Source organism: Thermobia domestica, chromosome 7, assembly GCF_964235325.1.
Source record: "Thermobia domestica chromosome 7, izTheDome1.hap1.1, whole genome shotgun sequence".
Taxonomy (NCBI): domain Eukaryota; kingdom Metazoa; phylum Arthropoda; class Insecta; order Zygentoma; family Lepismatidae; genus Thermobia; species Thermobia domestica.
In genome coordinates, this window is record NC_137460.1 from 132,265,964 (window position 1) to 132,280,288 (window position 14,325).

At 34.6% G+C, this 14,325-nt stretch overlaps 1 protein-coding gene across 7 annotated transcripts in view; it reads left to right on the plus strand.

Annotated features, from left to right (window-relative positions):
- LOC145690397 (uncharacterized) overlaps positions 1–14,325 on the plus strand; it is a 145,251-nt gene that overhangs the window by 124,705 nt on the left and 6,221 nt on the right. For 5 of the 7 annotated variants that reach the window (XR_014132205.1, XR_014132206.1, XR_014132207.1 and 2 more), the window contains one exon: positions 10,578–10,711. The exons of 1 other annotated variant lie outside the window; for it this stretch is intronic. The gene's annotated coding sequence lies outside the window, so the exon portion shown is untranslated. Of the gene's footprint in view, positions 1–5,506; positions 5,522–10,577; positions 10,712–14,325 lie in introns of those variants that run through there. One more of the 7 variants, XM_081765240.1, reaches the window with a different exon arrangement.

Genomic DNA, 14,325 nt, shown 5'->3' on the forward strand with positions numbered 1-14,325 from the left:
GTTTATACATTCCTTGTATTTGCTTATTAATTTCTTCACGGTATGCGAATGGTATTGTTCCTTATTATTGGTTGGTTGGTTTTAACTTGTAGGTCATACTTAAATTTATTACATCTACCAGGCATTTGTAAAAATACATCTCTGTACTCCTTCAGTAATTTCAAAAGTGACTGCTTCTCATATGCGGAGAGTTTAGTTGCACCGTTTACCGCTTGTTGTAATTAATCGTCAGTGACCACATAATCCTTTGCCGTTGACATGGACTGAGTTATACCATTCGTCATGGAATCAAGTCTAAATCTTGGATCTGGCATCAGATTTTCACATGAAGCTGTATTGTGCCTAGTTCTTGTATCCACTCTCTGCTTCTCTTGGGAATAGACATATTCAGTTTGATGAATCTTGGTGTCTTCATCACTTTCATCGATAGAATTGAGTGAATGTTTATTTAATAAATCTATCAATACTTTAACATTTTGGTTAGATAACTGTACAGTACCTTCACGCAGATTCAATATGGCACTCATCTGCGTCAAGAAATCCATGCCCAGTAACAAGTCTTCATTGATCACCTCCAACACAATGACTGGTACCCATACTTTGATTTCTCCTATCTTCACTGGTATTTCTGTCCATTCACGAATCTTCCTCTTCTTCGAATCAGTAAAATCCATCAGGTTAAGATGACTACACTGTTCCAAGCTTGCGGCATAAATACCCTTCATTAGTTTCATTCAAATTTTATAACTGAGCAACGATGTATCTGCACCTGTATCCAACATAGCTTTCAGACTTAAATTACTTACATCTACATTGATAAATGAAGTAACATGAGTCTTGAAACAAACGACCCGACCACCATAAAGTTTTACTCAAAAACTTTATGGTGGTCGGGTCGTTTGTTTTTCAATTGATCGATGTATCTGATTCATCAGCGATAATTTCATTAAGACCACAATAATGTATGTTGAAACAACACTTTAGGTCATTTCTGTCTTCATCTGCGTGTCTCTGACCACTGAGGACGCAGTCCTCTAGTTTCCCGAACGAGGGTTTGTCTGGTATGACACTCTGTTTGGACTTGGTGAGAGTCTATTGCGTCTCTCTCTTGTAAGAGGTGGATCATCTTTACTTTCGCTTGTCTCTTGTGTGAACTCTTGAGAGTCACGATAAGCACGTCGCACTTCTTGATCCTCGTTATTCTGTGCCCATTGACAAGCTTCAGGCCCTCGTTGATTCTCGTTGTGGTATGCGTTAAAGTTCCTCCACTGGTTCTTACGTTTTCTATACCATCGTTCTCTTCTATTTCTCTGACGTCGACCTCTTTGGTTCGTAACTCCTCCTCGAAAGTAATCGTTCCTGGAGTCTTGGAAACGCGACGAACTTTCTCCTGATATGGGACCTGGATCTGTTTCTAGAGATGTATTTACATTACGAACCCAATAATTTTGTCGTTGTCCATGGCTGATACTTTCTTGCTGTCGACCTACTTCTTGTGTCATATGTGAGTCTCTTTTCCGTCCTGTAGATTTAGGTGGATTAATATTGAAGCTTTCAACGTTACGAATTGCACAGACAAAGTCATTCATCGTGTGGAAAGGAATTCCGAGTATTGCTTTCTGATATTTATAGGGTAGGAGTCTTCGTAAATCTGCCAACAGAGATGGATCACTTAAACCGGGTTGAAGTTCTTTCATTTGTTTAAATTTCTCTATACAGAAGTCAACAACCGACTTATCTAGCCTCGGGTTAAATCGTCTGCTGCGGATGGCTTCAAGTTGCTGTGCAGTTGCCGTCTCACTATAGAAGTGACGCAAAAATGCAGAAACAAAATATCGTAATAGAAGTAGAAGATACCTTGTTCCAATTCAAACCAATGAAGTGGACTTCCATCTAGAAACAATGGTATTATCTTCAAAAATTCTTCTTCCGGAATGCCCTGGATACGAGCTTGGGCTTCGAATCTTTGGATAAATCTTTGAGCGGTCATTGAGCCGACGTAGCCATCATAACGGACAATATGTCTCAAATCTCCCAAATTATACGTTCTAATTGGGCGACGGTTATGCTTTCTCTGCCTGTGATGTGATCTTAAAAATAATTCTTCGCCACTCACCTTCCGCCGTCAACATCATTATCATCTTCAGATGTACTGGTAACGGAATAATTCAGTTTTCTCTTTTCTCGTAACTTAATCATGGAAGTTACTGGTAAGTCCAACGCTGGTTGTTTCATCTTCCTACAATCAAATCTTGTAAGTTGTTTCGGATGCTCTTCAATATGAGATCTTACTGTTTGAATATCAGTTCTCAGTTTCTAAATTTGCAATTCATCTTCTGTTCGGATTTCCAGAGCCTTTCTTCAGAAGTTTCTTGCAATAGACGAAGATCCTTTTCAATAGTGTTTTGTTTACGTTCTAGGTCCTATAATCCTTTCTGCAATGCGGCCATGCGTTGCTTCGTTTGTTCTTGATGATATGAAACTTGCTCCAATGTGGAACTATTCATCTGTTGACACTCTACTTGCATTTCACGTTTCACATCTTCTTCTTTGACCGCTAATATTTCTCCAGCCAACTTCAAATTAGTGTTATAGCATTGTGCTTTAACTGCACCTAATCTTTCGTGTAGCTGACCTTGCTTCTCTTGCACGTCTCCAATTTTATCGCTTAATTGCTTCATCTCATTCCTTATTATTTCAAATCGTTCATCGATTTGTTGTTTCAAATCGTCACGTTGTCTATTCACCTGTCTCTTTAACTCTTCTTGCAACCCATTTTGTACTTCTCGTATTTTCTTTTGTTGTTCCTTCATTTGTTCTCGTATCTTCTCTTGTTCTCTTATTTCTTCTTGTTGCTTTTTTTATTTGTTCCTGTATCTTCTTTTGTTCGTCTTTCATTTCTTCTCGTGTCTTCTCTTGTTGCTCTTTCATTTCAAGGGACATGTTCTCCATTTGCTGTTTCAGTCCAGTTAATAACTTCTTAATGTTTTCTGCTCTCATTTTCTTTGATCTCGTGAAAACCGGCATACAGGATTTATGACATATACAAATGTATTCTCTTTACACTATAAATATGTATATATTTGCATAAAATATCATTAATAACACAATAATGAGTTACAGGGATGTAATGGGGCATATACGGGAGTATACGGCGTACACCCACCTAAAATGTTCTAGTCTATCGTATACTCACCTTAAATTTACGAAAGAATGAGCGTATATTGAGATGCCTATATGCCAAGTAGTCTTGCGTATACGCTATACTCTTGAAAACAATCTAGCGTATCCCTTCCAGAAATTCTAGCATTACACCACTGTATACACTAAATGAAATAACATAGACTAGTTGGCTAAGATTATTATAAATGCGTGTTAATAGACCTGACCTCGTATATAGAAAAACAATATTCGAAATGTAACGTGAGATTAAGGTTTACCGTTTTTAATTAAAATGTTTTAGTTCTGACAATAAAATACAGTCAATTATTAAGCTCAAAAAGGTCCACTAATAAGAATTATATAAATATCTCAATGTTATAATCTATTTTAATAATCTATTTTATAACGAAAGCTTTAAATAATGAAAATATTTTTAACTTGACATTTATATCTTTACTGCTTCTTAAAATCTAGTAGCAATATCGGCTTTCTTTCTTCTCAACTGCGAGCTCAACAGTAGAAGAGAATTGTTACAAGCAGTTCTTTTTTTTTTTTTTTAATATAAAATGTCGTGCAGTCGATAGCAATACACAGTAAATGACTTTAGAAATTAATATATAAATGTTTTTGAATGTTCCCTCGATTCTTCCTCCTTAAAGGTATGTTTTTCTAATCCAGAAATAACCTTCCTTTGGTTTCGACACCATTTTTCACTATTCACTATTGAAGATCAATCAGTTGAAAAAGGAATGTAGTTAAGCCAATCAAGCTATCTCAAAGTAAAAATAAGACCTTAGTACTTATGTGCTGATTTAATTGTCCTGATGATTTCAAAACTGGAAGAACACAACATAACACTGACACTTAAATAAAAGAACAACATGCCAATAACTTCACGTAGCTGACGGACGTTTCTACGTCCTAACACTCCAGAGTCTCACTCACTATTAATTGTTCAACAATGCTCGCGTGTAAAATAAAACAATTAGCGGTGGTTTACAGCACAAAACTGCTACGGAACAAACACATATCTTCTCCAAATTACAAATGAGGTTGAAAGAATTGTCACAAAAGTATGTTAGTTGGTTTAAGCAATACTACTGATTTAGGCGGGAGTTTCAGAGCATCAATTTTTGGAATACCATCATTATATGTAAATGGTCATTGTTGAAATCAAAAGGGGTGTATTGTTTGGCACTAAAGAATTTTCCCTCATTCTGAGAGAGTCGGGAGCTTGTGGTATCACTGTTACTGAGGAATAAAGTATAATTATTTAAATATACTTTTATAATATAATTAAATAAGTATAATTAAATATATAAATATAATTAAATAGATATACTAATATGTATAATTATTTAAATGCTCGTTCTTTGCATGGGAAAATTAGATTTATGGAAAATGTTTAAATTTCCTTCTACCCTTAGGTACGCAATTCAGTGGAAGTGTAATTACAAAACCCATAAAAATTGCATTTTTCCCATAAATTTTGAAGTTTCTATCTCCCTTGGAATATCCCCTTTGATTAACATGGTATCGGACGTTTTCGATTATTTTTATATGTATTCCGCCTGCTTCACCTCCCTAGGTGCATTAGGAGGTCTTAACCCCGACATCACTCTTCTCCGGAATGTAAGTAATATGAGTAGGAAGTTTGGTTAAAATGTTCCAGGCGTTCCAGAGTTATGATAGAACACACACATACACATACGTTCATTTTTATATACAGATCAGAGAGAGAGAGAGAGATTGACCAAACCTTCACCACTTCGGTATATATATATATATATATATATATATATAGATAGATAGATAGATAGATAGATAGATAGATAGATAGATAGATAGATAGATAGATAGATAGATATAAAGCATTCCAGAGTACTGAACTGAAAACCTGTTAAAGTTTGTCCACCCAATGTATCGCAGGCCACGCTAATGGTTTTCAGGCAACGTCAGCCTAATTTAGTATGACGGATTTATATCGTCCCAAAAGATTAATATAAACCTTCAGCAGTGTGTGATGGCAGACGTTCCTAAAAAGCTGCGAAAAATTAAGGATAAAGACCCGTTAGCAACGTAATTTTGTTCCGTTTGTGTACTAAAGTACGTACATGTTGTAACAACCAAGCCATGGCCTTTTTCTATTTCTTTCCTTGTTCACTATAATGGGTCGCAATTTGTGCTGCTATATATGATAAACAACTAAGTATTGTATGTCACGTGTCCCATATGGCCGGAGAAGCTATAGGTTGAAACGAATATAAGTCGTGGCGTTATTTCACTTACTTTGTGCACAGTAGAGAATGGTAGCCGCCAATTGTTGTATTGTTTGACTTTTCAGCTGCTACGAAAAATAATAATGTGTTTCTAATCTATCAAAGAATAGAATCGCCTTGAATTCATAAATACGATGGACACAAATAGTTAATGTTGGCATGTAGATGGTCACCCCGGGATGAATAGGTTTTTGTTTCAGTGAATACTAGTATGAGACATAACGAATTCTAGCACTTAAGGAGGTAGTAGGTTGAAGTCGCACGAAGTGCTTTATACGGGATGAAATTAGTTGTCCTATTAATACCGCACTGTGTATCCAGATGAATGTTAGTTCAAAAGATAACCAAAATATCTTTCTTTTCTTTTTTTTTTCAGTAACTGGTTTTGTTTTATTTCCCTAAATTTCCAATGATTTGTATTATTATTAGGATATGATTATAATCATCGCTACAGATGAATGTAATATCTGTATTTGAAACGACGAAAATCAATAATTTCATTTGACTGATAGACCGAGAATATTTGCTTCAATAACATCTATTGACAAGTGTCTTAATTTCGACAGTTTTCATTATACGCGTATACTTTTGTAGAATTTTAAAGCTAACTCTGTATTCCTTGCATGCTTTTCTTTTCGGAACAAATGCTGCGGCATCAAGAGCTACTACACACATTACAGATTTCTCATGAATTTCGATCCGACTGGCTCCTGAACAGAATTCCTATGAAGAGTAAATTTCTCAGAACACTAAATTTCTCCTTCTCAGCTCTTGCTTCGAAAATGATATTTAACGAAAGGTGATGTGTGCAGACTGATGGTTATATTATAAATTATTTAGAGCTGGCTGTTTGTGAAACATGCTTCATTTCGCTTATGCGTTAATTTAATTAGTCGAAATTTGCAAATTTTGTTTGTCGCTCGTGGAAAAAGAAAAAAGATGACTCACATATAGTAGCGTAGCATGAAGTTTTGAAATGGGTAGGCTGAAATACTTGTCGGAAAGAGATGGTTCGTGCAATACAGTGAAACCTCCCTTAACGGACACCTCTATAATACGGACAGATTTTTTTGTCCCGGCAAAAATATATGTTCTCTGACGGAACAAAATCCTCCATTTTACGGACACTCTCAGATACGGACGCGAACAGTCCTTTTTACGTCCAAACGTTTCAATAACCTCTTCATAATGGAGAGGAATCATTGTCGCTTCTGCGATATATTACAGTAGACAGAAAAGTCTTTTCCCCACAAGTGTATTTATCATGCGTTTAGACCTGGTGAACCATCAAACAGAACAGCTTTGAGCTGAACTTGAAATTCCCCTTTTTTTTCTGCCCGCAATAAACCGCTTTCTGTTGGAAATCCTAGAAAACCTTCAAAAAGCAAAAACACTAATGCAGAGTCAGTCGTATGGCCAAGAATTCTATGTGAAAGATCTTCCCTTCCCTAACAAATTTAGACCTGTTTCCTCTGGGCCTTGCATCTTTCCCGACAATTTAATAGGTAATAAAACAAACATTGTTTTACACTAACATTTTTAACGAGCAATGTTTCCTGTCATACTTTTTTGGAAAAGCAAAATTTTTCTTTTACTTATGATGCTGCAACAAGTCTGGGTTGGAGTGTTCCTGGCTTCCTTTTTCACTTGCTCTAAGAGAATATTCTTTGTAATTGGGGCTGAGTCAATAAACATATGCACTCCCAATAACTTGCCTTTTCATCCATTCCGCCAGTGAAGATACCATGCCGGTACACAAACACACACACACATATGTTTCTTCTGCAACCATACTGAGGATTCTCAGAAGACACTTGCTAATGAGTTTTATTACCCTTGTAGAGGAAAAAGCATGCCCTTTTCGCTAAACAAAAGAGTTTTGCCGGTTAGTTGGTTCCTAAAGCATCTTTTGAGAAGGTTCTGAGAATTTGAAATAAATGAAAAACGCTTTCCCTTCCGCTTTCCTCTCCCACATAGAAAAAATATCCAAACATCTTTGGCATATTATTCTTCATTAGTTGATGCAGTGCAAAAGAGTATTTCATATTGAATTTTACGTATTTACGCTCATACATAATGTATTTATTGTATAATATTACCGTTGTGAGAAATTAAATTTCTGTAACCTCTCAGTAATGGACAAAAATTCATGTTCCATTCAGAGGTTTTACTGTATATTCTTTTGCACTTCACTGTAAAATGCGATAAAACTATAACAATACTTCTGTTTCACATGAGGTATTACTGGTCTAAGTAAACAGCTATAAACTAACTTTTATTAACTGTTCATTATTGAAACGCAAATGCAAGTTATCCGCTTTACTCATAATAACAAATGTCAACATACTGATACAATAAATTACTGTTTCTAGAAATGCCTGTTCTTCGCATGGGAAGGTTAGCATTTAATGATTGCAAAACTGGAATTATAAACAACGAGAAATTTACCATTTATTACTCGAGAAATTTACCGAGAAATTTAGAAGCTGAATTTTCGAAAATGTTGAAACACATATCCCCCTATTTTTAATCATCTTTAACTTAAGCAAATTCTGATATTTGCCATTTTCTTAACAAAGAGTCGAAAATTTAGATAGTGTAGGGTTTCCAAAGACGCTGAAATAGTATTAAGTTATTTCTGTTGAAAAACCTATGTACCAATTTCCATCTCCCTAGTTTCAGGGATTCATGAGATACTCTGTTCTTGGTAAAACAATAAGCTCTTAACTTACCCTTTGAGATGTGTATAGCAAAATATCTCTTCTTATGCATTGCTATCACATCAAAAGGAGATTTCCGTTGGAAGTCCCGACTCTGTCTATAGTAGTATGGCCTGATAGTTGATGATAGTCATTTTCACTGTTTCATATAACCAAATAGGTATGCTTTATTGAATATAACTATTTTAAATTGACTATGGAAGAAAAAGGAGATAGTTCACTTTGTGTTAATAGTATCCATAATATCATTCTTTTTCTTATTACTTCCATACTGTCAACGTCTAAAAGTAAATACGAATGATAATTTTTCATATATCCTTCTGCTGTGTTTCTGTTCAAGACCGTTCATACTTCGGCAAATAGCCAGTGTTGCAGTTCCCGGTGTAAACCTCACTACATGAAGTTAGTGCTTCCCTGCGGCGGATCACAGAAATACTGCCAAATCACAGAAATACTTTCTCTCTAAATGCTATGTTTCACTGTCGCTTTCGTTGTATCCTTAATCAGCTTCGTATGTCTTTGTCGCTTAGTTTCGAATATGTATATTTCTCCAAATACATTCTTCTGCTGGATGCGATAACGAAGCGATCATATCTTTGCTCACTGTCATCTGCTAAATAAATGGCTTTGAAGGACTAAGCTTAACAATATTGTTAAAAGGCTAAAAAGCTTCTATTACTTATCTAATGTTTATATGGTGCATTGTAAAATAATCTTCTATAAATAAAAGAGAGTCTATTAATAATTATGTTTTTTTTTTTTTTTTTTTTTTTTTTTTTTCAAGTTTGACGTACAGGTAGTTGGATATGCTTAGTCTTATTGCCTTAATAGACAGTTTCTGCCGCCAGCTTTGTAGATCATCGGTTGACTGAGGGTACTTTGTTTGCAGTTCAGTAGAGATAAACTTGGAGAAGGTTATAAGTATGATCATAAAGTATGTACGATGCTGCAAGTAAAATAAAGAATTAAAGAGATAACAAAATCTCACGCTTCTTTAAAAAATAATCTATTTGTCTATTTATTTATAACTATTTGAAAATATTTAATATATACCGAAAAGATTATAGTGTTAATTAATATTGCAAGTTTCACCCTTAATTGTTACTTAGTAATAAAACCAATACATCTAATTTACAACGTACACTCATGTCCAAAATTATTGTCGCATGTCTATAAATATGTTGTTGTAGGAATACAATTTGATAACGAATTCGCCCGGTATTTCTTATAATGTTAGTATGTGTATAATCGGCAAAGACATGTATGTGGCAAATTTCATGTCAAAAGGGCAGTAAATAAGAACAATAAAATAAAAATAAAACTTTCTTGTCCACTTAGCAACACTTTGTTATACTCATTCTAATTTTCGTATTTATAGTTCTTTTCCTATGAAATTTACCACAAAGATACATTTTCTGATTATACACATAGTATCAATATTAAAAGTACCCTGCAAAATCATTATCGAATTATATTCTTATAAGAAGACAGTTATAGATATGCGACAATCATTTTGGACATAAGTGTACATCTAATATGTATAATTAGTTGAAATCCTCGTTCTTTGCATGGAGAAGATAGATTTATGGAAAATGTTCCACTTAGGATATACATTAGAAGTGTAAGTATAAACCCATAAGATATTACGTATTTTTTTGCCATAAAATTTGAACTTCCTATATCCCATAGAATACATCCTTTAATTAATATAGCATCGATCGTTTTCTGTCATCTTTATATGTATCCGGCCTGCCAGTCCTCTCTATGTGTGCTAGCAGGTCTTAACCCCGATAGTACTCTTTTCCGAACTGTAGATAATATGTGTAGGAAGTTTGGTTAATATATCTATATATATATATATATATATATATATATATATATATATATATATATATATATATATATAAGATAAATATATAGATCAATAAATAAATAAGAGAGACAGAGAGATTGACCAAAGCCTCACCGCTTTATATGAAACAGCATTTCAGAATGTTGAACTCAAAACTTGCCAAAGCATGTCAATCCACTCAATCTTTTTCTGTTCCTTTTCTTGCTTACAATAATGGGTTGCGATTTGTGCTGCTATATATGATACACACTTAGTATCGCATATCACGCGTGCCATGTGGCCGGAGAAGCTCAAGGTTGAAATGAGTACAAGGGACGGCGTTGTTTCGCTTATGTTGTTCACAGTAAAGGGTGATAGTCTTCAATTCGCGCATGTTCTTACAATTAAAGTTTATCAGAAGCATCTAGAAAATGTCCAATCTACAAATATCAACATCACAATAATTAAATTTAGGAAAGTAACGGTTTAAAGTATTGTAGTAACCAAATTTGGATTTCTTATTCTAGCTTGATTATTTATTGGAATACGATTATTGTTAGTAACGAATATTCCTTGATTTTTCAGCTGCTACGAAAAATAATACTGTATTTCTAATTGATCGGAGAATAAACTCGCCTTGGATCCATAAATGCGATGGACACAAGTAGTCAACGTTGCCATGTAAATGGTCACCCCGGGATAAATACGTTTTACTTTCAGTGAGTATTAGTGTGGAACATAACGAATTGTAGCACTTACGAGAAGTATTAGCATACGATGGTTCATCAAGTCGCACGAGGTGCTTTATACGAAATGGAATTAGTTGTCGTGTTAATGTCGCATTGTGTATCCAGATGGATGTTAGTTCAAAATGTAAACAAGATTTCTTTTTTATTCCACCAGGTAATCTTAAATGATATATGAGAATTGACTTAAAAGTTAGCTGAATACTTTACCATACATAAAAAGTGGTTCCTAATTGAATTTGTAGAATCACAAACATGAAGTACGAAGTTGTGGTCAAAAACTTAAATGACGGAACGTAAAGTTAATAGTTTAAGATTATAATAGTCCATATATAGTGTATTACACAAAATTTAAATTTTATTATGTTTAGAAAAATGTTCAAGTGTTCTATTACGTATTGAGTTTAGATTTGCTTCTCAAAACGTATTTAGTATGTTAACTATATCCGTGTTCTAAATATTTAAGATAATTTGTTCTCCACTTTTAATATACGCTTAGTAATTTTGTGATAGACTTTCAATGCCCCTGAAATTTTAGTATTGTTTAGTTACCTGTCCAGAAAGTAATGACTCTGGTTGACAACACTGTCGAATATACTTAATATTCTCCAAAATAAAACCATTTCGCAGTGACGCAGAAAAATATTCTTCGTTTATATGGAGCCAACAAGAACCAGATGCAGATCTACGTAAACAAAGTATCCAACTATGCCGCCAGATTATCCCTCCGGTTTTATCATGACATGGAGCAGGATACTGAAATCCGTGCTGTTCCCTTTCCTAACATCTCTGTAAAAGCGCTGATGTCTGTCCAGTGCATTTATGTACATAAACTGTTAAAATGACGTATGCAACATATAACCTCCAAGGGTTGCTACATATTTAGTGTGGACACTTTGTACAAGTATCGCGCTCGATTAAAAAGAAAGTGACAAAATGTCCGTACTTTTGTTTTGGACTCAGATAATAAATTAATTATTTAGTTACCAATTTTCAATTTCACACTCATAAAGAGAATTGACGTGAGTTTTATACCCTTTCATATTAAAGATACATGAAAGGTCGTAGTCTCTGTGAGAAAACCTCGATGGCCTGTGAAGTTAATTTATAAACGGTGCAGAGAGTTGCGAGCGAGGAGAAAGTGTGCCCTAGTAAAACTAGAGACATATTAGTTTAAACCCCAGGCAAGAAACTTCGCCTTGAAAAGCGAAACACAGATATGGACTTGAGGCGCTTAGATCACATCAATGTTTCACTGCTCATCACATTTGAAAGCATAACATGTAATGAATCAAATATTCTTTAAGCGTACATAAATAAATAAATAAATAAAAGCATTTCAATGTCATTTATGTTTAAATAACATTAACAAATTATTTAAATTATTTATTTTGACTTTCATTTTACTAATTTTATGACGGTAGAATTTTTATTTCAATGCAATCTTATTATGTATAGATATATTATAGTAAGTAGCTTTCCTTCAATTAAATTATTTCACCAATTTTCAGTACAATAGAAAGTGTCCGTATTTGTGTATCCAAAAACTTGACAACCCTATAACTCCCCTACCCTCACTGGCGTATTGACAGCATGCTGTAACAAATGGGATGGAATTTTCCATGAATGTGCAGCAACGTAGTTTGTAACAGTTAAAATCGGAATACCGAGTAATAACTCATAATACTGGTTGTTTAATAGAGCGAAACCAATTCTGGCGGTATATCTTTTCACGAGACAACAACAAGATTCCGAGTATACCAATTCCCAGATAGCGGCTTATGGATACCCCACAAGTGGCTCGAAATTGGAAACTTAAGAAGTATTGTATGTACAGTCGCTAAGACTTCCGTTGTATCTTCGGAGGAACTACCTTTCTACAATTGTATGAAAACATGTTGCAGTAACTCTCACGAGGGGTGTCGTATAGTGTTAGAAACAATTGTTACTATTCCCGTGACGATTGGGGAGACAGAATGATCCATTCTATGCTGAAGATATGATATTCTTATGAAATGATATGCGGAACGACAGATTGAATATACTATACTCAATGCTGTTAATAGAGAATATGGTAAACCCGGAGCTTCAATGCGGCGTTCTGTAAAGCTCTCCATTGACTTCTTTCCTTAGCTAACTGGATCCAGTTTCTACTTTGTACTTCTATTTCTGCGAGATCAATCTCAATATTATCAGGACTCCCATCTGCGCCTAGGTCTTCGTAGTGGCGTTTTCCGTTTGAATTCTCCGTAAAAACTTTGAAAGATTTCCTGCATTCTTCTATTCTGGCTACAACCTGCACACCCGAGCTTCCTAGATTTATGACCCTAACAATGTTTGGTAAAGGGTTTAAATAGTGCAGTTCCTCGTTGTGAAGTCTCTGCCATTCCCCATTCCAGTTCCTCTTCGGACTGAATATGCGTCTCATTATTTTATTCTCATATACTTTCAGTCTGCATTCTTCCTTCAAAGCAAGCCACCATATTTGACAACCATACAGCACAACTGGCTTGATTATCGTTTTATAAGGTGCACGGCCTTCAGAATTTCAATAAACTCGAGATAGAGAAGTTTAGCTGTAGTGATAGAGGAACTTACTTCAGCCACAAAAAAAAAAAAAAAAAAAAAAAAAAAAAAAAAAAAAAAAAAACTTTAGTGTAAAAGAAAACAAACGCTTGAGTTTAATATCCACCATTATAAGTATATTTTGGGTGTATCCCACCCTTTTTCAACTTCACAAGCTGTTACTGCTGTCAACCTGCGAAGTTGATTCTTAAATACGTTGGTAGTCGACATAGCAATTATAATCACTTGTTTTCCGTTCCGCAACTTTTCAACACATAGTTACGGAGTGACATCCATGGTCGATCATTACCATTTCGACTTAAGATAACCTCGCCTAATTTAATTATGAAGCAATGATTGCTAATTCTAATATAGGGTCACTTCTATGGCTATCATACTTCAAAAATGTGACTGATCATAATCATATACATCATAGCCAGTATGTAAATGCACAGCTTGTCTTTCTAATCAGGGCCGGGTCGGGTCGTCTATATAGGCGAACTACGCAGCCATATAGGGCGGAAAACTTTACAGATGATGTACGAAGTGATTTTTTTCTTAACGGAATTAGCAACATTTATAGGGCGAATAATTATTACAAGCTATAAAAAGCATTGAAGCAAACTACTATATAGTGTAGCAAGGTTCACCATGTACTTAATCGAAATCGAAATGTCAATTACTAATATTCTAATGATGTGCTTTATATATATATATATATATATATATATATATATATATTATTATTATTATTATTATTATTATTTGGTAAAGCCTCTTTACCTAAACAAAAATGGTTAATAATATCATTAAATCAGGGGACGCCGAAATATTTTCGCTTAGCATCTCAAAATACCTAGAGTCGGCCCTATTATTATACCTCAAGTCTTCCATAAATCAATTCTGAGGTTTGCAACATTTCCAACTACTATTATTCAAGTAAATAATCAATAGCATGGCCATTATTACCTTCGAGTGATCATCAGTGAAACCATGCGTGTAGCAAGAAACTTTATTTCGGA